The sequence below is a fragment of the Talpa occidentalis genome, unplaced genomic scaffold (genome assembly GCF_014898055.3).
Source record: "Talpa occidentalis isolate TD23 unplaced genomic scaffold, MPIMG_talOcc4v2.1 talOcc4.9, whole genome shotgun sequence".
Classification (NCBI taxonomy): domain Eukaryota; kingdom Metazoa; phylum Chordata; class Mammalia; order Eulipotyphla; family Talpidae; genus Talpa; species Talpa occidentalis.
Genome location: NW_023605305.1, coordinates 99,582,754 through 99,608,425, shown reverse-complemented (window position 1 = coordinate 99,608,425; position 25,672 = coordinate 99,582,754). Strand labels below are relative to the sequence as shown.

Genomic DNA, 25,672 nt, shown 5'->3' with positions numbered 1-25,672 from the left:
TCCTAGCACTTATCTGATGAAATATAGTAGACCATACACTATACATATATTTTTTTGACAGTGGAAAGTATATTTTCCAATATGACTTGTTTTAGAATAAAATCATTGAATTTCAAGTCAGAATATTGGAATCTAACATTCATTCTATTTGATCAGCCTTTTTCTTACGTCTGAGAAAATGCTTATAACTGCCTTTTGTTGCGTTATCTTAGGGGGCCATGTAGCTGCTTTTATAAAGATCACTTGACCTGCAATAGTTCCTTGATCTCAAAGGTAGTTAACACTCAATCACTCCAAAAGAATACTCATCATCTAATAGCCAAGCTCTTACATGGCTCCCAAAGATTCCTCCCTCTTGGTATCCTGCCTTATTTAGTCCACCCCTACGCTGATTGATGACTGACCTGAGGGGCCAGTTGGATACTGTGTCTTCCAAAGGTACTTCATAAAACACTGTGGTTTTGGACTTGCTCTTTCTTGCTTTGCTCTCCCTAGGGGAACTCTATTGCTGCATCATGAGAACACTCAAGAGGCTTAGGAGAGGGGCCTCCCTGGTGGCACAAGGGGTTAAGACGCAACCTATGAAGCTATCCACAGCCACTGCAGCACCAGTTCGATCCCCGGCCCGGGAGCTACTCACACGGTGCTGCAGACCTCTCCTGACTCACCCGCTGCTCCCCTCAGCAGTGTGCTTTGGTCAATCTGCCTGTTCTGTTCCCCACTCTGTCTCTGGTGAATCCTCTCACCCACTACACCTCTGGTCTGTACCCCAGTTCTTGTATGCATAAATAAATAAATCTTTTTTTTTTTTTTTTAAAAGCCTCGGAGAGGTTGTGTTGCAAAGAACTGAAGCCTCTCTTTAAAGGTCATCACCAACTTGCCCTCCATGGGAGTGAGACATCTTGGAAGCAAGTTCCAGACTTAGTGAAACCTTCAGATGACTGTAGTCCCAGATCACATCTTGACTGAAACCTCGTGAAAGAAAGGGAGCCATAACTTCCCAGCTAAGCCACTACTGACCCACAGAAACTGAGCAAGATGATAAATATTTATTGTTGTTTTAAGAGCAAATTTTGAAGGTATTTTTAGATAGCAAGTAAACATTCTAATGCAATTTTATCAAGATCCCTAATACAACCCATAATTGACCACTTATAATGTCAATAAACAGTGAACCCAATGCTTCCAGAAACAATACTTGAAGAAATTGGATTTTCAGTATAGTTGTAGACAGAATAAGATGTCCATTTGGATTCAAAGAAATCCAAATCCCCAGAAATTGTGACTTTGCTTCTTTACATGATAAAAGGAAGTACAGATTTGATTAAATGAAGGGTCTTGAAATGAAGAAGATATTCCAGATTACCCAAGTGGGTCTAATATAATCACAAGAATCCTAATAAGAAGGACAAAAGAGTCAATTAAAATGTGGGAGATGTACCACCAATGGGTGCAAGAGTTTGGTGTAGTTCAAGGCAGAGACCAAGATCTAAGGATCTGGCAGATTCTAGCAGCAGAAAATGAGAAGGAAATTGATTTCCCAGTAAAACCTCCAGAAGAAATGCAGGTCTACGCTACACCTTGATTTTATTCTTCTAAAGCTCAGATGTATTTAAAAAATGTAATAATTTGCTACCACAGCAATAGAGTAACTTTATGAGAAACTATTATTTATATAAGAGAAACTTTAAAAGAAACTATTGTGCCTCAAAGGAAAAAAAAATCAAAACAGTGGTTGATTTTACTACTTTACCTTCCAAAATCCTCCCTGATTCTACTGTAAAACACACCAAGTTTCCAAACTCTGAGCAAATACACACTAAAGATTGCATCTAGAAAATGAAGAGATTCAAATGACTCTCATCATCTAATTAAGAAACACATTTGAGGATGCCATGAGACCTGTACTTTGACTCAAAAATGCAAACTTTTTTTTTTTTAAGATTTATTTATTTATTTATACAAACACTGGGTACAGTCAGAAGCGCAGGACGGTGAGAGAATTCACCAGAGCCAGAGCGGGGAGCAGAGCAGGCAGAAGGACCGAAGTACACTGCTGAGGGGAGCAGCGGGCGGCAGGAGAGGTCTGCGAGCCATCTGGGACCCTCCTCCAGTGGCCGGGAGCAGCCGGGGATCTAACCGGCACTGCAGAGGCTGCGGGCAGCTTCGCAACCCTGCGCTCAACCACTGCGCCACCGGGGAGGCCTAAAAATGCAAACATTTTTTGATGCAAGGAAAGAAATACTATTTTCAGCATCAGCACTGTAAATTTTGGTTAATGATAATATGAAGGAAAATTTACCAGGAATTTGACTGGGGTGGAGCAGTACTGCCTCCACTCCCCACTTTGGGGAACTCACTTCTGTTCAAGCTACCCAGATGCCAGTCATGTGGTCTGGCCTGAACCAAAAATATTGACATGCTCATTGCCCTAGAACCCACTCAGTACATTCCTCGGGGCCATGAAGACAAGTGCCTAAAGCTTAAAAAAAATATTTTTGTTCCTTTCGAAGCTAGTGATAACATCAATGACTGATGAACATCCAACAAAGAAGAAAGCAACTTCTCTTGAAATACCAAGAGTCTTGGGGTGGACTACCCCTAGACTTCCTGGTGCCCCCCAGATGAAGAAACTCTCCTCAAACTTTATGTTTCCACATTCCTCTCTTTCCTTTTCTTTTCCCTCACTCGCCACTCTCGAAGGCAGCCTTGACTTGAGTGCTGACTCTTCTGTCTTCCCAATATAAGGTCACTTGTAAATGAAACATTTCCTTTGTGGGAACACTCTGGTGTTTCCACCACTCAGTGTTTCCAAACACTCAGTTTGGCTTTCAGTGCAAGCAATATGACCAAGTTAGGTCAGTAACAGTAACACAGCGATGAATCTTTACTGGGCCCAGAAATCACCTGAATGAAAGGATGCTATTTTCTTCTCTATTTTTTTTCCTCAAGATACTGGCAAACTTTCTGATACCAAAGTGCTACTCTGTATGCCTCATATCTCAAAGGTCAGCTTCCTAACTCCTTCTAGGAGAGGCCTTAAAAAAACATTCATTTTTTTCCAGTTTCCTCTTCAATTCCTCAGCTTTTCTTCAGGACAAGATCCTTCCTCTGAGGGCTGTCATACTCACCTCTTCCCAGGACTCCTTCCCTCCCTTTACCTGGCATTTACTTACTATTATTAATATATTTTTCTATGCACGAGGCTCAAACACTAGAAAGAACGATGTGGTAAGAACATTTTAAAAGGTCATTAGTATACCACTTTTCAAATTGCTTAACTTCACAAACATCAGGCCTAAAGTGTATAAAGCATTTTTAATAACAGAAATGCAAAGTTAATAAAAAGCAATGTTACATTAAATAACAATTAATTTGCTTTCCATGTTATGGTTACATAATTTGAGAACAGCCAGAATTAATTCAGTAAGGGCCAATCAGAGGCTCTAAAAGGAAAATAAATAGCTTTCTAATATTTAAACTTTATGTCTAGGTGGAATAAATTCACTTATGAAATATAACTGAATTGTTTATTGTCCAGGGCTGGGAAAAAAGGAGATATTTTTTCAGTTGTTGGAAATATGGGATTGAAATATTAAAGTAATTTATCAAAATAACCCAGAGTCCAGTAACTCAAAGAGTCCGGTGGGGTTCAGTGGACAGCGCTTTAGACTAGAGAGGTGCATGTAAGATAATAAGTGATTGGAATAAGGGCCATGTCTGTTTTGCTCATCACTTATTTTCTTACCACCTAATATAGAGCCTGGCACCCAGGATCTCTCTAGTGTTCAGTGTTCACTAAGTGAATATTTGTTATAGTTTGAATTCTTTTTTTTTATAAATTTATTTTTTAATTTTTTTAAGATTTATTTATTTATGCATACAAGACCTCGGGTACAGGCCAGAGGCATGGTGGGTGAAAGGATTCGCCAGAGACAGAGTGGGGAACAGAACAATCAGATTGACCAAAGCACACTGCTGAGGGGAGCAACAGGCGAGACAGGAGAGGTCTGCTGTGCCATGTGGGTAGCTCCCTGGCTGGCCGGGAATCAAACTCCACCTGCAGTGGCTGTGAATAGCTTCATAGGTTGCATCTTAACCCTTGTGCCACCAGTGAGGCCCTGATCCTCCCCCTTCTTCAAATTCACTTGCTGAAGTTTACAACAAGTACCAGAGACTGTGACAGTTTTTGCACATAGGATCTTTTAAAAAGTAATCAAGTTAAAATGAGGTCATCAGGGCAGGTTTGAATCCAATGTGACTTTGGAGACAGATGCACACTTGGGAGAGCCCTATGTAAAGGCAGAATCAAGGTGGTGCTTGTAAAAGCTAAGCAACTGCAAAGACTGCCAGCCAACCACTAGGAACTTAACAAAAGGCATATCACAGATTCTTCCTCACAACCCTCAGAAGGAACCCACCCCACCAATACATTATGGTCAGATTTGTAGCCTCCAGAGCTGTAAGACAATAAATTTGTTACTTTTGACAGAAATTTTTCTACCAAAAACCCTGTTTTTGGTACTTTGTTATGGGAATACTAACAAACAAATAACTTTCTACTTGAGTTTTACATGTCCAAGTTACAAACCAGCTTCATTTTAATGTTCTACTATGAGTTAAGTTTGTTAATTGTGTTAATATCAGCATTTGGCTACCCAACCACTCTGTCAAATAATAAAACTACCTTCTTTTGGGGCCTCCCCGGTGGCACAACGGTTGCGCGCTGGGTTGTGAAGCTGCCCGCGGCCTCTGCGGCGCCAGTTCGATCCCCGGCTGCTCCCCAGCCACCGGAGGAGGGTCCCACATGGCGCGCAGACCTCTCCTGCCGCCCGCTGCCCCCCTCAGCAGTGTACTTCGAGCCTTCTGCCTGCTCTGCTCCCCGCTCTGGCTCTGGTGGATTCTCTCACCCTCCCGCACTTCTGACTGTACCCAGTGCATGTATAAACAAAACAAACAAACAAACAAATAAATAAATAAAACATACCTCTATTAAAAAAAAAAAATAAACTACCTTCTTTTGGTTTGTACATATTGTAAAACTGCACAGTGCAAACACTCAAAAAATGCTTAAATGTACACAAACTGAAAAATAGCCTTTTGTTATTTTTTTTTAAACCTGGCTTACTTTTTAAATTTTATTTTACATATTTTTTACATCATTTTTCATTTTTGCACAATGTATGCATGCCTTCTGTTATTAAGGACCTTCAATACATGCTTGTTGGAGGATTAAAGGTGATTTGTGCAAAACACAAAGATGAGTAAATTTACACATGTTCTCTTCCAATGATTTTATAATGTGATGCAAAGATGATTGTGATAGTATACAAAAAAAATCTCTTTTAGCATAGTGATGATCACATAGCAAGAACTCAATGTGAGATAATTTTACTGTTACCCATTGAGCATATGAGCATAAAGACAGTGTACTAGACACTGAATTGGAGTTGAGAATACAAAAAATTTCAGAAAAGACCAAGTGAGTTTTATTTCTTGGTAAATTCATAAAAGTATATGAATCTATTACAGTTAAGAAATGTTACTGCTGTAACAAGTAAATACCGAATTTCCTTGACTAACCCCAATAGAAACTCATTTTTCACTCACACAAAAGTCCAGTGTGACTATTACTGTTTGTCAGACATAATTTCCTTCTTCTGTGAGTCAAAGCACCATGGTCTTCTGTCTTGTAGCTCTGGATTCCTTTAGGATGTCTTTGTCCTCTGCCTCTAGCCAGCAGGAGGAGAATGGGAGGATGGCAGATATTGTAGATCGTATAAGTACCCAGGTCCAAAGGTGAAGTTCATTTTCCATTGATGAAAATCTTTTAACCGGATGCAAAAAGTCTAGGAAAAGTAGTCCCTCATCAGTGGAACTATGGGCAACAACTCACGCTATGAAAGTGGGAGATAAAGTTTGGGCATATATGTCACAGAGACATATCCATAGAAGATGACAAAATAGAGTGAGCCAAGTTGGGGAGGAATTATAGAGTCATTTCCAAGGCTCCTGAACTGGACTTGGGTGTTCTGAGCCACTTACAAACCCACTGCTTTTTATATAATCAACAACAGAAAATCCTACCCACCGTTAGAAGCTGGAGAGAAATAGGATTGTGGGGCAATGATACTAAACCTTATTTCAAGAGTATGATTAATGTCCAGTAGTATGATTAATATCCAGTAGTATGATTAATATCCAGGAGTATGATTAATACCCTGGAGTATGATTAATATAGAGAGCAGTATTTCTAAAGAAAGAATTTAAGCTTATGGTTGAAGAGTTTTGACATAGTTTTACTTCCACTCATCCCTGACGGTTTGAAGATATAAATGAGCTTGAATATAATTATTGGTCACAACCATTCTTCAATAATATGTATGAATTCTTGTGTGCGTTGGGGTTGATCTTATGAGGTATGATTGAGTTTTCTGATTTTTTTTTTTTTGCTATTAAGCAAAAATTTGGTTCTGTTAAGAACCATTAAAATCAAGGTAGCATTCAATAGCAGGACTTAGCTTTTCTGAAGAACTTTCCCCCAAACTAGCTCTGATCTATCAGCAGCACTTTTGTTTAATTGGCTGTTATAAATAAGAGATTCCAAATTCCAGTGCTGTGAACGCCATTCATTGAAAGGCAATGATTGCAAAAGCATTTTCTAAGAACTTATAAACCCAAGCAAATGACTTGTGGCTGGTTTTGGGATGGGGGTGGGGAAGGCTATCCTAAAGGAAATATGCACCGACCAGCATCAATTTATTTGAGGCAATTATTCTTCATTAAAGGGAGTTGACAGAAAACACTTTGCAAGAGAAAGAAAACACACTTGAATTTAGTTTGAAAAAAAATCACCTTGCTGGGTCTCTCTAGTGGTGGGTTTGAGCGCAGCGCTGTGAAGCTGTCAGCAGCCTCTGGAGCGTGGGTTCCATCCCACGCTGACCAGGGAGCTACCCACATGGTGCAGCAGACCTTTCCTGTCTCACCTGCTGCTCCCCTCAGCAGTGTATTTCAGTCAGTCTGCCTGTTCTGCTCCTGCTCTGTCTCTGGTGAATCCTCTCACCCTCCTGCACCTCTGGCCTATACCCCAGTTCCTGTATGCATAAATAAATAAACAAATCTTTAAAAAAAAATCACCTTGCTGCTTATCTGCAAACACACCAAATAGCAGCCCTGCCAGTGCTGCATGAAGGCCTGGAGGTCAGGGTGGCCTTGGAATGGGAAGTCGAGGTGGCTTCGGTAGAGGCCCGAGGGTGGGAAGCGATCTTGATTCTCCTTGCCCATGAAGGAATCTGAGATCATTGACATTTCCTGGGGCTGTTCCTCAAGGACGAAGTTTTGAAAATTATGCCCATGCAAAAGCATTCCTGTGATGGCCAGCGGACCAAATTGCAGGCATTTTTGTCACCATCAGGATTTCAATGGACACGTTGGTCTGGGTGTTAAATGCTCCAAGGAGGAACCCACTGTCATCTGAGGGGCCATCATCCTGGCCCCTCGTCCCCGTGAGGCAAGGCTACTGGGGAAACAAGAGCGCCAAGCCCAACACTGTCCCTTGCAAGGTGGCCAGTCACTGTGGCTCTGTGCTGGTGCACCTCATCCCTGCCCCCAGGGACACTGGCATCATCTGAGCCCCTGTGCCCAAGAGGCTGCTGCTGATGCCCAGTGTTGATGACTCTTAACCCCTCAGCCAGGGGCTGCACCGCCACCCTGGGCTACTTCACCAAGGCGACCTTGGTTACCATCTCCAAGACCTTCGGCTATCTCACCCCCATGTCTGGAAAGAGACAGTGTTCACCAAGTTGCTGGATCAGGGATTCGCTGAACACCTGGTGAAGACCCACGAGGGTCTTGGTGGAGAGGACCCAGGCTCACCTTGGCCTCCACATAATTTTTATACCAGAAAATAAAGTGAATTACGCCTGTTTAAAAAAAAATCATCTTATTGAAAATTATGTCCTCATCAAAGAAGAGCAAAGTTTATCCATTGGTAAATTTTTCAAATTACATAATTTAACAATGTGGAGTTGTTTCTTTTAAATACTCATAATGGCTGGTGAAATCACAGTGTGGCACACATGTGCTATTGGCTGAAGTGTTTTCTCGTATTCTTTTATTTTTTTTAAGATTTATTTATTTTTATTCAAGAATGGGGGTACAGGCCAGATGCGCAGGAGGGTGAGAGGATTCACCGGAGACAGCGTGACGAAATAGAACAGGCAGACTGATGAAAAACACTGCTGAGGGGAGCAGGCCTCATATTCTTTTAAATGTTATTTTTTATGAGTAGTGATTTTAAAAAAACCTGTACTTTTATTAGCAAATATTAAGGCTGAGGGAAAATGATACTTAAAGAACACCTGGGATCACTATGTGCTACTTTTGCTTTACAAAACCTTTTCTCAGGGGCCTCCCTGGTGGCGCTAGGGGTTAAGACGCAAACCAAGAAGCTGTCCACATCCTCCTCAGCACTAGTTCGATCCCTGCCCCCGGCTGGCCAGGGAGCAAACTACATGGTGCAGCAGACCTCCCCTGACTGGCCTGCTGCTCCCCCAAAAACCTTTTCTTAATAGCAGGTCCTCTTTAAAGTATGTAGTATTGAGTCGAGTTCTAAAATGATTTTAATATTCCATTAAAGTTTGTCAAAAATAGATATGAGTTCTATTATTTAATGCAAAAAAGGTAGCTGGGAATACATGAGAATTGGCACATCAAAAATAGTTATAGTGACACAGTTGCTTATTGAGATATCATAGAAGTTGCATCAGGTGGCTCCTTAGTTTGCTAGAGCAAAGGAGACAGTTAAATTTATTTAATGCTGTTAGTCTCTTCTACAACTAAAGGCTTATGAACTTAGAAAGATACAGGTTTGGGCAAATCAGCAAGAGTCTACCTAAATGGCCTGGACATGTAGTGAATACCATCATTTTTAAGGCATGAAAAAGAAAACCTTCAATCAATGGGGAAAATCTATATGCTAGTATCTAAATTACAAAGAGGAAAAGTTACGGTCTAGAAAGAAATTCTCTGTTCAATAGTGAAGAGGAGGGCCTCCCCGGTGGCGCAGCGGTTGAGCGCTGGGTTGCGAAGCTGCCGGTGGCCTCTGTGGCGCTGGTTCGATCCCCGGCTGCTCCCCGGCCACCGGAGGAGGGTCCCACATGGTGCGCAGACCTCTCCTAACGCCCGCTGCTCCCCTCAGCAGTGTACTTCGCTCCTTCTGCCTGCTCTGCTCCCCGCTCTGGCTCTGGTGAATTCTCTCACCCTCCCGCGCTTCTGACTGTACCCAGTGCATGTATAAACAAAACAAACAAACAAATAAATAAATAAAACATGCCTCTATAAAAAAAAAATAGTGAAGAGGAAACAAACAATACATAAGTGATTATCACCATCAGATGAGCTTTAACCAGTAAGTTATAGCAAGAGCTTCACAAAATTTGCATTGCCTAGGAACTAGGAACTGCAAGTAACAGAGACAGTAAAATCGTCCCATGGCCATCACGCTCTATAGTACTGACTTACCAAATTGCTTTATTTTTCTCCCCATGTTCAATAAAAAAAGGATTGGTTGGAAAGGATTGTATGAGTTGGAAAGGATTGTGTGAATTGGAAAAATCATCTATGCACTTCTGGCCTCATTTACCTCAGTTGCAAAACAAAGTATTAAAATGAATGACTCTAATCTGTCTTTTGCTCCAGTAATTGGAGTCCCTTTATTTCATCTTTCTAAGTCTGGAGCTCCCAGTTCAAGTGAGGATCGACCCAAAAATCTGAGGTTCCCCAGGGACTCCATATTTATGGCCCAGATTTGGAAAAAGGAGAAACATCAGCTGGTGGTAAAAGACTCACTGAAGAAGGGACTTTTAAAAGCATAAGGCACCTCACACTCAACTTCAAACACAGATAAAACAGAGAAAGGTGACATTATTATAAGTGGCACTAGTTTCAAATATTTTGTCATTTGTTTTCAAGAAACAGTTTTTACAAAAGGTCAGATAAAAGACCGAACTTGCAAGCTGAGCATATGGATCTGAGGCATACAGCAGGGCAGGGGGCGGGAGAGGGGTTAAAACAGAGGAAGGAAGAGCACAAGGAAATATGGTGATGGATCATGGGGTGCTATGGTGGTCGGAGAACTTCCGGGGACTATACCTGAGGGGAGAAAGCAAATGCTGTCTAAAATTTAATGATGTAAGAAAATACATTTTAAAAAAAAGAATAGAGTTGCAAATTGAGTTCCCCAAAAAGATTTTGAAAAAACAGGAAACTTTTTAGATCACAAGAAAAGTTAAATGTTGAGAGGATATCATTCATTACTGAGAACAAATGATGCTTAACAGAGTGGACTGACTGACTGCCAGCCACAGCATCTCATTTACTTTTGCGCATAACCATAAAATAACAGTTTTTCCATATACTGCCTGTGTCAGCCATTAGCTTCCAACTAAACCAGGAGTCCTGTTTGAAAAATGAGTCTGAGAAGAACCATTTGAAGTTATATCAATTTTTTCTTGCACAATAGAATAATATGGCTTCTATTTGTCAAATACATCATTATGTCAGAGACAAAGAAAACGAAACAAATAAATTCTTACTCTACTACCAAATTTGTCTTGAATGAAGGAATGCAGGTGGTCATAAATAAGCATTTTACCAGCCTCATTTCAAAATCAATAGTGACATTTGAGATAAAGTCTAGGCTTATAAATACCCCTCCTTCCCACAATTCAACATGTTTCAAAAGGCTGCAGCAAATAAATGAAGCGCTCATCACTTTCCCTGGCCCTGAGCCCATGTCCTGTTATGAGATGAACGGGATTTTGCAGAGTTGAAAGAAAATTTGCAAAAGTATTAGAGAGCTCAGTTTTTCCTTTTAAATATGACTGGTCAGGACTTAATCAGTGGGTTCTTTGTCCAATCAGAGGTGATCTTCATGACCAAAGGCAGGCCTCAGACCAAGTGTTTTTCCTGCAGAAGGGCCTTGATACCTCTTAACCAGTATCTCTCACAGTAGGGAGCTGAAAGCATAGAACTCAAATGTGGCCATTCCAGTTGAGGCTACTTTCTCTTGCTTCCTAGAAAAAGGAACAAAAGGTAACTGATAAATGAGTGAATTTGTCATATGTGTAAATATGAATGATAAATAAAAGAATCCCTTTAAGACCTTTGGACCAAAGAACCCTCAATGTTTTTACCTAATCTTATTCTGATGTAGGTGAACTAACAGGTCGCTTAGAAATGCAACCCTAAAAAGTTGCTAAACCAAAAAGGACATGTTTATGCTTAATTCCATTCAAATCCTGACTGCTGCCCAACATACTCAATTGATAGAAATACTGTAAACAGTGAAACTTAACAGAAAAATTGTATATTTTATAATAACATGGATCTCAGCTTCTAAATGTAATCTAAAATCTCTCAAAAATGTTTTCCACTGAGGCTAGATGGGGCCAAATTTCAACTCTTCTTCAAAACAACACCACCAAAAAAAATTTTTTTTCATTTATTTTCAGTTGTGGAGGTTTTATTTTATTTATTTTTTTAACATGTTTTCTTCTTTTTTATTTTAACATTTATCATTTTTCACATTTTGTGGCAGTTTTAAAAATACGTGAAATTCTTTGACATAGCTCTGATGGAGAAATGTGCTCTACGGCCCCTCACCTTGAATCTGGGTGCTTGTGACTCATTTGTTACCAACAGGATGCAGAAGTGATTGTGTATAATATTGAAATCTGGATATGAAAAGATAACGCCTTTTCTGCCTTGTTCATTGGTCTACGTGTGCTTGCAGCTTCGAGCAGCCATGCAAGAATTCTCATTCTCATGTTAGCCAGAGAGGCCATTTGTAGGCACTTTGGCTGAGAGTGCAGTGAGATCCCAGCAAATAATTGAAAATTTACATTTACAATTCATACATGTAAGCCATATTGAACACAATCCCGTGAAGGGTGCACAGAGGATTGCTTGCCTGCCTGAGTATTAAAGGCCTCCCTAATATACACATGGAACCCCTTGTCAAAGGTTGGGAGACTTGTTTGGGTTTAGGCATGTAAGGAAAGCTCTGTCTAATTAGCTTATTTCTGTCCAATTAGCTGATCACCAAGCTCTTCAGAGACTTCAGGGGTCACACATTACAGCGAACCTAACTTTACTTCAGCAAAGTTACTTTAGCAAAGTTATTAAATAAGCAGAAGTAACGACAATAAAAGCAACAAGGCAAGTTCTGGCTAAAGAGTAGAATCTGAGTTCCAGAGTTGCCACCTTGTATTACTGAAATGTCCAGTTGGCAAGGAAGAAATACAAGATGCAGAAACAAGTAGGCTCTATGTACAAGAAAAAAAAAATCAAATTTGTTTTTGAAGAAACTCATACCTTTATCATTGTAGACAAATATTTACATAAGCCATTTTAAATTTGTCCATGGAAGTAAAAAGCAAGTGGAAGGATTCACTCTTTCAAATTAGCATAGATACACACATACCACTGGAATAGAACTGAAGTTCAGAAATCCCTTATTTATGGTCAACAGATTATTGTCCCGGATATCTAGATATTTCGCGTGAGAAAAAAATAGCCTTTTCAACTATGGCTTGGGGACAGCTGGATATCCAAACACAGAAGAACGAAGTGTGACTCTTACCTCACATGAAAAATTTATTCAAGATAGAAAAAGACCTAGTTGCAAGAACTAGAACTATAAGACCTTAGGAAGAAAATGACATAAATCTCCCTGTCCCCATAATAAGGCAATATTTTCTTAAATTATAATACCTAAAGTACCCAAAGAAAGAAAAAAATAAGATAAATTAGATTTGATCAAAATTAAAACTTCTTGCTTATCACAGTTAAATTATTGCCAGACTATTTTATGGAGGCTCGCATTTCAATTTGTTAGGGAGAAACTATTTTAGTATTGCCTTTAATTTTCTGGGGATGGTCATGTTCATGACTTCTCAAGCATGATCCTTCTGCAGTTTCAGTGGAAATTCCAAGGTGTTTAAGGAGCCTGTCAGGAATCTAGGCCCAGCAGAACAAGGCTGCAACCAGCCCAAGGTCTCTGCTAAGGTAGCTATTGGTCAGAGTTGTGGTCTCATCTCAAAGTTCAACTTTTTTTCTTTTCCAAGCTCACTACATAATTTTTTTTTAAATAATACTTTTTTAAGACTTGTTATTGCTTCTTTATTTTTTTAAGTAATTTATTTTTATTTTTTGTGTAGAAGAACTGGGGTGTAGACCAGAGGTTCAGGGGGTGAGAGGATTCACCAGAGACAGAGTAGGGAGCAGAATAGGTAGATTTACTGAAATACACTGCAGAGGGGAGCAGCCAACACATAGGAGAGGTCTGCTGCACCGTATGTGGGTTAGTTCCTTGGTGAAGAACAAACTCAGGCCCTAGAGTTCGTAGCGCTGAGACTTACCCTTAGGCCATCAGGGAGGCCCTTCACTACATGGTTATTGTCAGAGCTTGGTTTCGTGCTGCATAGGTAGCTCTGCATTGGGCTGTCCAATGTCATGGCAACTGGCTTCCTTGAGATCAGCATTCCAAGGGAAAATGAGTGAGAAGTTGAGACCAACACAGAATCTCAGTCTTTTTATTACTTTATTTTAGAAATGACATCCCATTGTTTCTGCCATATTCTATTTTACAACTGAGTCAATAAATCAGGCCATACTTAAGAGGATTATACAAAGGAAAAAATACCAGGACATGATAATCTACAAGCTTGCCTATCACACCATTTAAGTTTTTGGAATTAATAAAGGACAGGGTGAGTTTGTCACTGGATTCCCATTTTACTTTGTCCCAGACATCCTTAAAATAATCTTATCAGTTTGGCACAACTATTTTCAGAGAAGAGACAACCAGGATGCCGAGAGTTCAAGTGACTTGCCAGCTGAAATCACAACCTTGATCTTCTAAATTCTTTATTGTATAATCAAAGGGTGGCACATTCAGAAGGCAACTCCCATTCCTTTTTCAGGTCTCACTTTAATCATCATTTGCTCCAGTAAGTTTCCTCAGTTCTCCAAGATAAATTTGGTACACACATTAGGTACTATTTAGGTCTCTGTTGTTGCCTTATTACAGTACTTAGTATCCTGTATTGTAACTACAATTATACTTGTCTGTGTAATAACTATAATACAAGTCCCCCAGGGCAGAAATGGTGCCTTACTCATGGTTGCATGTCTATTATTTTCTTAGCAATACACCGAGAAGTACCTACCTTGGAGTCAGAAATATTAATCTCAGAATGCTCCAAGGACAATTTTTATATTTTTTAATGAAAATAAACACAATATTGATATTTAATGAGAAAAGAATGGCCAATAATAGGTATTAAAAAGAAGGGAGGAAAATTTAAAAAAAATAAAAGACAGTTCTGTCCTTTGTAACACACCCACTGTCAGGTTTGCTCACTCACCAGCCTATGGATTATATGGCCTTAAAATATAACTTCAAAATGAAATGGAAATAAGAATGTTAAGGACAGGATACATGGTAGCAGGGCAGTGAACCAATGCATTGTGGGTGGTCCTCAGCTCTGGGCCCTCCAGCTGGGCAATTTGAGAAGCCTTGGCAGACATTGTCTGACATACCAGGAAGGTCACTTTTGACAGTCAGTAGTTTAGATTCTTCAGGATTGCCAGGGAAGATTGCAAAAAAGATTGCAGATTTTTTTTTTTTTTTTTGAATGACAACATTTCAGCATTTTTTCTGAGCATTGAGGATACTGTTGCTGGGGCTTTTGGAGGATGGATTATTTTCTTGGCAGGTTGTGTGGCCTCCACAGGGCTCATTAGGCTTTCTGTTGGGAAGATCTAAAATGCACAGTTGAATACTGTCATCAAAGGAGAAGTGGTTTGGGTCTAATTCCTAATGGAGCTGCAGACTACAGCTCCTTTTTGATTTCTGAATTCCAAAGTAAGCCTTTTATAGCTGTCATATTATTGACTGCGCATTCCAGACCCATGATTCCTTTTCATTTTAAATCTTTTATGCTCAGAATGTCATTTTGATGGTTAGTATATGTGAGCAGATTTTGCACCCTTGGATATTTAATAATATCAACATTCCAGTCTAACCTCTGTGTGTGTCTCTGTGTTTCTCACAACAGAGCTCTTTGCAAGACTTGATTTCTCCAGATTAAGTCATACATCAAACTCAATTGTTTTTTCTCTTATTGTAACCACAAAGTTGCTGTATCTTCCCTTTGATCCCTGATACAGAAATTTTAATGTGTGATGTTCTCTTGGAATTATGGGATGGGGAGGGGGCAACTTATCATTTCTGGTATGAAGGTGATTTGAAAACATTCTTGAGAATGAAAGTTCAGGACAGTCTCATGCTCTGGATGACGACTAGATGATACTATCGGATAAAAACAGAAGACAAAAATGACAAGGTCGTTGAACAGGTAAAGCTTTCATTTAATTCCTATTAATCATTATTTCACAATGTTTTAGAAAAATATAATTTTGAGAGTAAATAGTTTTATTCTATTCATAAAAATAGCATACATCCATTTTTAATTTTTCTGTTGCAAATAAATTATGCATTGAACAGCACATGGTATGAATTCTAGGTTGACAAGCACAAAATATCATTATGTATATCCATGTCACAAGCTAATCATGAGGTCTGGAACGTTGACATTTTAAAGTGTACACTTTTAAGTGAAAAATGTGGTGTAGGGAAGAATTTTAAAATAAATTAAATTTAAAATATTATTCTCTACTTAATTGGATTTATAGAACTGGAGTGTGATTATTTCTTCTTCCTTTTCATTAATAATTATTTCTATTTTAGTCCTTTCCATTCTAGTACTATATTTGAATATCTGTAATCTACAGTTTATTTTTGTTTAGAATTGTCAACATGTACTTGCCTGAATTTAATAGCTTGTCATAACATAAATGGAAAATGTTTGTTTTTAAATAAAAAGATAAAGGTATATGAACTGAATGTCTATACTAAAGACACAAAATACTGTACCATTTCTGAAGACATCATATCTTTTCTCATAAAGTAATCCCAGACTATGTGTTAACATTTTTTTTCCTATAGTGGTACCAGAATGCATTACCTCACCATCCTAAAAAGAAAAATGATAATGCTGCTAAGTTTTGAAAACAATTTGATAAAAAGAAAAATAGTTACCACAACCCTAACTATTCTAATTTTTTGCGTGTTAGCTTCCAATCCTTATCTATTTGCATCTAACTTTTACATAAAATGTATTCCACTTAACATTCTATCCTACACACTTCTCCATGTTTTTGAATAACCACTATAATTACCATTTCATGTAAGTATAATTTTTAAAGGAGACAAATTATTTTAATAGCTCAGAGTTTTGTGTTTCCCTTTCATCTACTTAAAACAAAGCAAGGCACAAAGTTAATGCTGATTAGCAACCAAATCGCTCATGCAGAGCTGCTCACATGCTGGAGATTTATTCAGACAGAATTTAAAATGCTGAGTTGGCTATGTTGGACTGGGACTTTTCTTTAATCAATAACTACAAATGTGGGCCTCCTTGGTGGTGCAAGGGGTTGAGGGCAGCACTGTGAAGCTATCTGCAGCCTCTGTAGCATGAGTTCGATCCCCTGGCCAGCCGGGGAGCTATCCACATGGCGTGGCTGACCTCTCCGGACTTGCCTGCTGCTCCCCTCAGCAGTGTGTTTCGGTCGTGGATCCTCTCACCACCCGCAACCTCTGGCCTGTGCCCCAGTTCTTTATTGTAAATAAATAAATCTTAAAAAAAAATAAATAACTACAAAAATAATCACATTCCTGTCCTCATAGGTCCCTAAAAGTAAATATTATAATGCGAGTCCAGACCCTGTGAAGAACAAAGGAGATTCTATTATCTAAAGTCTCTTGAAAACTTTAAAAACATGTGAAAATGTTTTGAATACCCATTTTGAAGAATGGTGATGGTGATAAGGATTCTTATTTTGTCACCAAAGTACGAATCAGTAACAACAGATAATATAGTAACATTTTCCTTAAAACATCAAGTAAACATCAAGTAAAGAGGTACTTAATGCTTAAGAGGATTTAGCATTATTAACAATTTGTGCACAAAGATGAATAGATTTCTTGTAATTGATTTTATTAGTACTTTAAAAATTAGACTAATTTATTGTACTCTATGGATAATGAAATGTAAATTTGACTTTATAAATCTAGTCCTAGCTTGAAAACATAAAAGTAGCATAATTTCGTGACAGAGTTCTCTAAGAGACAAAAATAAAATATGATCATTCATTCACATAATTTCACTCTGTGAAAATTTACTGAACACTTCTTTGCATGTTGTAAGCAAGATAGCAAAAGGCCAAATGTGTTTAGATTCTTACCCTCATAAAGATTAAACATTCAAAATGAAATAATTTGGAAATTAAAGCTGGTGAATACTATTGGCAACCCCCCTTTTTTTTTGTTATTTATTACATAATGTAGGTGGAAAAGGGAAAGGAATGTGATAAATATTTAATTTCCTTGTTTTCTTGTACAAAGTGCAGTTCTTATTTAGGCCTGTCTAGAAAATTAAGAGCTTGGGGTATAAATATGTAAATGGATTATCCTCCTCAGTGGGGTTGGATAATCTTAATTTAACAAGAATTTCAACTCTGTGGTGGTGCTCAGCCCCTACTGAGAGTTTCATTTCTTTGCCAGAGAGATCAGCTCTAACTATGTGAGCACAACATGTCTCCTTCTTGGGCAGATGGCGAATGTGTCTCATCTGCAGGTATGTGTGCAAAGGAGCTGCTTTGCTAACATGCCACACATATGCTTTAAAATTTTAAGTAATATCTTCCTACGTATATATCAACATCGCTGCTCCAAGTATGGCCAAAGAAGCTCCGTATCTGTAGTTAATGTGAAATCAACAGTCTCTTCGCTTTAGATGTTGTTATCTCACAACTTAAAATCTGTGGGTCAGGATGAACCTTTGTTCTTGTCCAAAAGACACTACTATTTGAAGTGTGTCCTCTGATGAATGTATTTTATTATTTTTTTAAAAAAATTTATTTATTTATGCAAAGAACTGGGGTAGAGGCCAGAGTTATAGCGGTGAAAGATTTGCCAGAGACAGAGTGGGGAACAGAACAGGCAGATCAACTGAAATACACTGCTGAGGGGAGCAGCGGGCGAGTCAGAAGAGATCTGCTGCGCCAATTGGGCAACTCCCTGGCTGGTGGGAGATTTAACTCGTGCTGCAGTGGCTGTGGACAGCTTCATAGTTTGCGTCTTAACCCCTTGCGCCACCAGGGAAGCCCTTTTACTATTTTGAAATATGTACACTTTAAATCCATCTTCAAAAGATGAACCTAATTAATAGTTTTGAAAAGTTTTTCTTGCCAGATTAGTATATTGAAGAGACAACCATATGAAAAATCATCCTTGAAACAAAATTACTAGTAGAGGTAGGGCGTCTTCCATTTAATTCATAAGTTTGTTATTTGTATTCCTGAAGGTATGTAAAGACTTTCAACTTCAAAATATTCCAAAGCAGTATTTTAAAATCAGGGAATTACTGAATAGATCATCTGAGAGACAGTAGATACAATTTTAAAATTTGCTTATTTTATATAGGATGTTCTTCCTGGTTCCTTAATGAAGTATTCATTGTGTACCTAGAAACTCAGATAGAAATAAAATGAAGAATGAATTAAAATTTTAACTGATAAAAAGGTAAATGCACATCTATTCAGATATCCTACTTAAACCAAAGCTGAAATTTTGGCTATTTGAAATATAGGTGGGTTAGCAATCTAATTGGACATGAGTTTTAAATGACAAAAGTGGAAGATATCTTGAAAGGTGTCTTTTAAGCTCTCTAATATCTCTAAATTAATATAAAATGTTACCTATTCCTACTGTGATTTTTATGTTAACTGCTCATTCTTTCTGCCATTTCCTGAATCTGATCTCCCCATCTGAAATCAAAATGATCTTCCTTTTAATTAATTAATTAATTTTTCTTTAATATATTTTTTACATCATTTTTCATTTCTGCACAATGTATGCATTTTCATCTTGGTTATAGTCCCCTTACAATTCTCACCCCCCCTTATTTTGACCCTAATCCCTCCTCCCTCCAACTCCCGTAGTGTGTCTCTGGTTTATAGTTGCTTGTTGATTTTTATTTTTACTTTATTATAATTAGTCTTTTCCCTGATCTCTTATTTAGGATTTCTACATTCCTGCTATGAGTGAGACCACCCGGTATTTTCCATATGATCCAGCAATTCCACTCCTAGGTATTTACCCAAAGGACACAAAAATATTAATTCAAAAGGTCACCTGCATCTCTATGTTTATAGCAGCACTATTTATAATAGCTAAGCTATGGAAACAACCCAAATGCCCAAAAATAGATGACTGGATCAAGAAGATGTGGTACATATACCCAATGGAATACTACTCAGCAATCAAAACTTCACTGAAGTTTTTAAGCAAGGAGATGCAAGAATCAGACATATTTTAGAAAGATCATGTTGTTTCTGTCTTATTTTGCTGAGCATGATCCCTTCTAGCTCCATTCATGTTGCTGCAAATTGCATGAGTTTATCTTTTCTTTATTGCTGCGTAAGGGGTTAAGACTCAGCACTATGAAGCTATCTACAGCCACTGCAGCATGAGTTCAATCCCTGGCCAGAGAGCTGACCCACATAGTGCAGCAGACCTCTCCTGTCTTGCCTGCTATTCCCCTCAGCAGTGTATTTCAGTAGATACTCCTGTTCTGCACCCCACTCTGTTTCTTGTGAATCCTCTCACCCCCTGCACCTCTGGCCTATACCCTAGTTCTTCTTTGCACAAATAAAAAAATCTTTAAAAAAAAAAAAGCTTCAATGAATCCCATTACTCATCTATACAATACAGTGAGAACCATGAGTATATTTTACATGCCATTGAATCTGTATTGAGAAGTAGCACTGGTTCTTTAATGAAAGTTTTCATTGCATACCTGGAATCTCAGATAGAAATAAAATGAAGAATAAACTAAAATTTTAACTGATTAAAAGATAAATGCACATCTATCCAGATATCTTACTTAAACCAAACCACTCATCCCTGCCCAGCCCTTCTTCACACTCTCCTTCTAGTAGCAATGGAAGTCTTCGAATCCGCGATGCTCACTGTTCTACTTAGACCTTTGGCTTCCCATATGCCCTTCCCTCTGCCTGACACATTCACCCTTAGTTCTCCTAGTTTCTTGACTTCATATCTTCAGATTAAATATTTTTTCCTCTAGGGAGGATCTAGGTTGGTATTCCTCTGTGTGGCTATAGCTTCTATACCTGCATCATTAGCATACTTCTTATATTTTAATTTCCTATTTATCTGTCAGTATCTTTGAGGGGGAAAGTTGCCTGGATACAATGGTGGATAGAGAAAAATTCCTAAACAGGCAGGGTAGCATGGTTGATGAAGTACATGGCAGACCATAGATTTTTAGGGTGAAGAGGGTACTTGGAATTCTGTTCTATAAGAAAAGATGTTATAGGGCCTCCCTGGTGGTGCAGGGATTAAAGTCTCAGTGCTATCAAGCTCACATCAGCCATGGCAGGCACGAGTTCGATCCCCAGCCAGGGAGTTAACCCATATGGCACAGCAGACCTTTCCTGTCTCACCTGCTGCTCCCCGCAGCAGCGTATTTCAGTAAATCCTCCTGTTCTGCTCCCAACTCTATCTCTGGTAAATCCTCTCACCCCCCCATAACTCTGGCCTACACCCCAGATCTTGCATGCATAAATGAAGTAAATCTTTTTTAAAAAGATGTTGTACTATATTACCTAGACTTATTTTGGTGATTACTTTCTAATATACACAAACATCAAATTATTATGTTAGATACCTGAAATTAATATAATGTTATGTGTCAATTATTCTTTAATTAAAAAAAAACAGGAAAAAATATTAACCAGTTGTAAAAAATTTAAAAACTGTGAGTATAGCATGTAGCAGACAACACATTTAGAGTTGACTGAATATGTATGTGCTCTTCTAACTTTCCCAGAGTCCCTTGCAGTTGTATTATGGCCACATACCAACCCTGGCCAGAATTGAGTAATGTGTGTCACACTGAGGATGAGACAAATAACAGTCCCTTTGTTGCTTTCACCTCTCTTATCTTGTGGCAGAATGATCTGAAAGCTCATAGCTGTGGAAGCATAATTACAAGATTCAGAAAGATACCTGACCCACATGTGAAGAAAGAAGGCTTTATGATGTTAAACCACTGAGAAGTCAGGGTTTATCTGATGTGGTCACTAGAGTTAATTACCCTGAGGAGTACAAAGAATAATGAATGCCTTCAAAGTATTTTGAGAGCCTAGCCATTTGAAAAAAGTCCCTAAGGAATAATAGAATGAAAACTAAAGTTAAAACATACCAAAACAAATATTAAAAAAATATTTTGTAATGATCAGAACTACATACAAGGATGAGTTTGGATCTCTTAAAAAAAACAAGCACTGCTAGTGTTTGGGCACAGTGGGAACTCTGCAAAAGGGATGGGAGCATTTCACACCTGACTGGTCCAGGTCTCCAACAGAGTGCTGCATTGCTCTGGAAGAAGCAGTTTTTGAGAAGAGGAATGATCTTAGCACGGCTGCCTGGGAGGACTTATATTATTGCTTCTAATGACAGCGAGAATATACATGTTAGTCACCTCTCTGGGAAACTGCCACAGCCAAGCAGTTTAATTTCATGTCAACCTCTTCCCTTGATAAACTTGAGAAACTTCCTCAGTGTCTAGTCATCTCTTTACCAACGCACAACGTGTCTCCACCAGTCTTTCCAATCAGCACCTTTACTCTTCCTATATTTCTGCCTTCATATCTGTAAGACTGCTTCCAAGAGCTCATTATCTTGTATTAGCCAGTCATCAGCCTTGCACCTTAAGCAATGTGACCTTGTGTTAGGGGGAAAAGGATGTCCCAAAGCAAATTCCATATAGGCTTTGTGGACTCCACCCCCACCCCAGGTCAAAGCCAAAGACACTGGGAACTCCAAATCCCGTCACCACCAAAGGGAAGGTGGCTGGGACCTGAGGGTGGGGTTAAGCAGCCAGGTGGATACAAAAGGCAGACACGTGGGCTTTGGGGGCTCTCTCCATTTTTGGGCTCTTGGCCAGCAGCAGCGTCCGGTCAGCTCTGAGAGTGACTTTGGGGTTTCCAGGTCGTCGGATCGGGTAGGACGCATTAAAGACTTTACTTCCCTATTTTCTCCCTGAGTTGTACATTTTCCTTATTTCCTTTTCTCTTGTAAATAAACCTTTTATTAACCCTTTTGCATGTGTCTGTAGTAGAGTATTCATAAGTCCCTTTAAAGCGCGCGGGTGAGGACCCACAGCCAGGAACCCGTTTAATATCGGGGTTGCTCTATAACACTTGTACCTTCCACCTTCAAACTCAGATTCACTTTGGCATGACCAGCCAGACACACAAAATGAGATGATAGTTCAGTGATTCTTATTTGTTCATTTTTAACTTGCAGGGTGCTACAGTGAAAAGGGAAGGACTATTCTGAGGTAAATTTGCAGCTACCCTTTTAGGTACCATCTCTCTAGGAAGGTGAGCTCCGTTCTTACCAGTTTATTGGTTCTTTTTTTTTTAAGATTTATTTATTTATGCATACAAGAACTGGGGTACAGGCCAGAGATGCGGGGGCTGAGAGGATTCATCAGAGACAGGGTGGGGAGCAGAACAGACAGATTGACTGAAATACACTGCTGAGGGGAGCAGCAGGCAAGTTAGGAGAAGTCTGCTACACCATGTGTGTTAGCTCCCTGGCTGGGGATCGAACTCGTGCTGCAGTGGCTGAGGATAGCTTTAGAGTGCTATGTCTTAATCCCTTGCACCACCACGGAGGCCCCTGTGTCCTGATTCTTAACTACCTTTAAAATGGATGAACTCAATAGGCAACAAGATGACATTTACTCAATTGTTCAAAGTGTATTTACTGAGTCCTTGCTATGTATCAGGCATGCAGAAGCAAACCCATATAGAAGAAATGCAGAGTCCCTGCCTTCTTAGAAACTGCGTTCTGGTGGGACTATACAAAATAGATAAGTGAAGAAAATATGCAATAAGTAAATATTGATGACCTGTGTGAAGGCGATATGTATAATGCTATAGTAGAATCTGACCAAAGTAGCTAATTTTATTCTGAGTGGGTTACTAAAATCTCAGGTTAGGCTGTTTGATGTATCCACAGAGAGGAAAAATTCAGCCCTTTGTATTCTCCACAGTCTATCTCAAACTACCATATTTCATGAGACAATTACCAGCAGAACCCCAAACAGGGAAGCACATTGGTGGCTCACAATCAATGATGGTGGTCCATTAAGAATAGAAGATGCAGAGCCTTCCTGGTGGCGCGAGGGGTTAAGCACAGCCTGTGAAGCTATCCACAGCCTGTGCATCATGAGTTCAATCCCCGACTGGCAAGGGAGCTACCCACATGGTGCAGCAGACCTCTTCTCTCTCGCCCGCTGCTCCCCTCAGCAGTGCATTTCAGTCAGTCTGCCTGTTCTACTACCCACCTTTGCTCTCATGAATCCTCTCACCCCCTACACCTCTGGCCTGTACCCAGTTCTTTTATGCATAAATAAATAAATCTTTAAAGAATGGAAGATGCAGCATCTCTCTTAAAGAGGAGAGTAGAACTTTTGCCAATGCAACAGCCAAGATTCAAAATTCAAGAAACTCTTACAAAAGGGAGGACAAAACAGAGCTGTCCAACCATAACAGCTCATCGCAGGCAGAGAAAAGACACAGATGGACAAGGGATTACAGCCATGTGCAGCTCAATGCCGCCACCAGGCCAGGGCTCAGCATGTCTGGGCCAGCATGAGAACATCCCAATGCCATATGCCAGAGGCAGCCATATGCAAGTGCCACTGAAAGGACTGCTGATTGTCTCTTTACTTTTCAAAGCTGGCATTTAAAATCACTCTGGCAGATGGAAGAAAAATATGTAATAAAAGTTGACATTTCACTTTATTCTGTATGTTTGTTAAGTTAATTTTATTAGCATTCACTGGGAGATCAGTACTAAATGGTAATCAGACTGTGACAGTGTGCGGTTAAGGTAAAGAGTAGGTAGTTTCTAAGGGCCCAATAGATAGTAAATAATAGGCAATAAGTAATCACAAGTATGTCATTACCTTCAGAGGCTACAGACTGACTTCCCATTCCATTTTGCTATTTGCGCTCTCACTTGTGTTAGAACTCCTATCTTTCCAGAGTAAACTAGCATTCTCTCCTCCAGTACCTTTTCTATTTCATTCAAGACAAGGGCAGATTTTAAGCAGGTAAATCTCGGCCAAAATGCTATTACTTTTGATTGAAAAATGTACCACTTCACATATTCATCTTTGATAATTAAATACAAAACTGATTTAAAGCTTTCTCTGTTATATCACTTGACACAAACACTATAGTAAGTTTAGTTGGTGTTGCATCATTCTTAGGAGCTGTAGAATTATTTTTCCTTCCACAAATGAAGTTCCTGTTTTCTTTCCTCTTTTTCTGTTATTTCAGTTTGATAGTTTTTCTTTTCTTTACCCCCTATCCAACATGTCATGGACACCAGCATGTGGGGGCACCTATGTCTGTGGTATAATCACTCTACATAAAAAGGCTTTTATCTCACACTTCTGTAATCCAGAGAGGCTAGAAGTGCCTGTAGGTTAAGTGCTCCAAGAAGTAGCAGTGAGCCCATGAGGGGCTGGAGTGGATGGCCTGAAATCTCCTTGCCCCTTGGTGGAATTATTCTGAGGTGTGTTCTTTATAGTATTTTAAAGATACATGTAGTGAGTTCACTTAGCCACACTGATAACCTAACTGTGACACCTTCTCTCCTCCCTGGCTCACTTTTCCACTCCCTCACTCTGTTGAAATCCCTTCCCAAATAAATGACTTATGCACACATTTTTCTCTCAAGGATAGCTTTTGGGGAATCCAAACTTAGGCTGCCCTTGGTGGAAGGAAACAAGTACTAAACCAGCACTTCTTATATGTCAGGCACCATCTTCATATAAAGATATATTCTAATTACTTACTCTTGAAAATTCTTTCTTTTAAATATGCCACTAGAATAAGATTATCCTTACTTTTGCTTTATAAATTATTTGCTTCCTTTTACTGTTTATTTTCACATATTTAACAAGTAAGATTCCAGAGAATCTTAAGACACAGCACACTGGGATAGCTGCACTAGATTGGCCCATTTAAAATTCATTGAAATCCACATAAAAAGAAATGTTCTGGGGTTGGTGGGGGGAATATTGGCAATGGATATGATAGATGATACATTAATATCTTCAATAATTTGCACATATCAATAAAAAGTCAACTGATAAAGATTTAAGAATAGTCAATAAGTAACTCAAAGATGGACATAAATTGCAACTCGTTTGTAGAAGGCTGTTTTTTTTCTAAGAATGACACAACAATATTGCTCATTTAACATGCTCTTCCAATAATCTGACCTTGATATGCCTCAAAAAATATTCATCCACCGAGGTGAGGCTAGGTCATGAGAATTCCATGCACTTCCATCTTGCTTTTTTTTTTTTTTTTTTGTGGGACCCTCGCTGGTGGCCGGGGATCAAACCGGCGCTGCAGAAGCTGCGGGCAGCCTCGC

The 25,672-nt window shown here is 39.2% G+C and overlaps 1 long non-coding RNA gene and 1 pseudogene across 1 annotated transcript in view; one reads left to right on the top strand and one right to left on the bottom strand.

Annotated features, from left to right (window-relative positions):
• The first annotated feature begins 7,276 nt into the window (after positions 1 to 7,276).
• On the top strand, positions 7,277 to 9,875 carry LOC119236889 (40S ribosomal protein S2-like; annotated as a pseudogene).
• Positions 9,876 to 10,759: 884 nt separating this feature from the next.
• Positions 10,760 to 25,672, bottom strand: part of LOC129145221 (uncharacterized) — a 49,703-nt gene continuing 34,790 nt past the window's right edge. The window contains exon 3 of the long non-coding RNA XR_008550446.1: positions 10,760 to 11,075. This is a non-coding gene — a long non-coding RNA (uncharacterized LOC129145221). The remainder of the gene's footprint in view (positions 11,076 to 25,672) is intronic.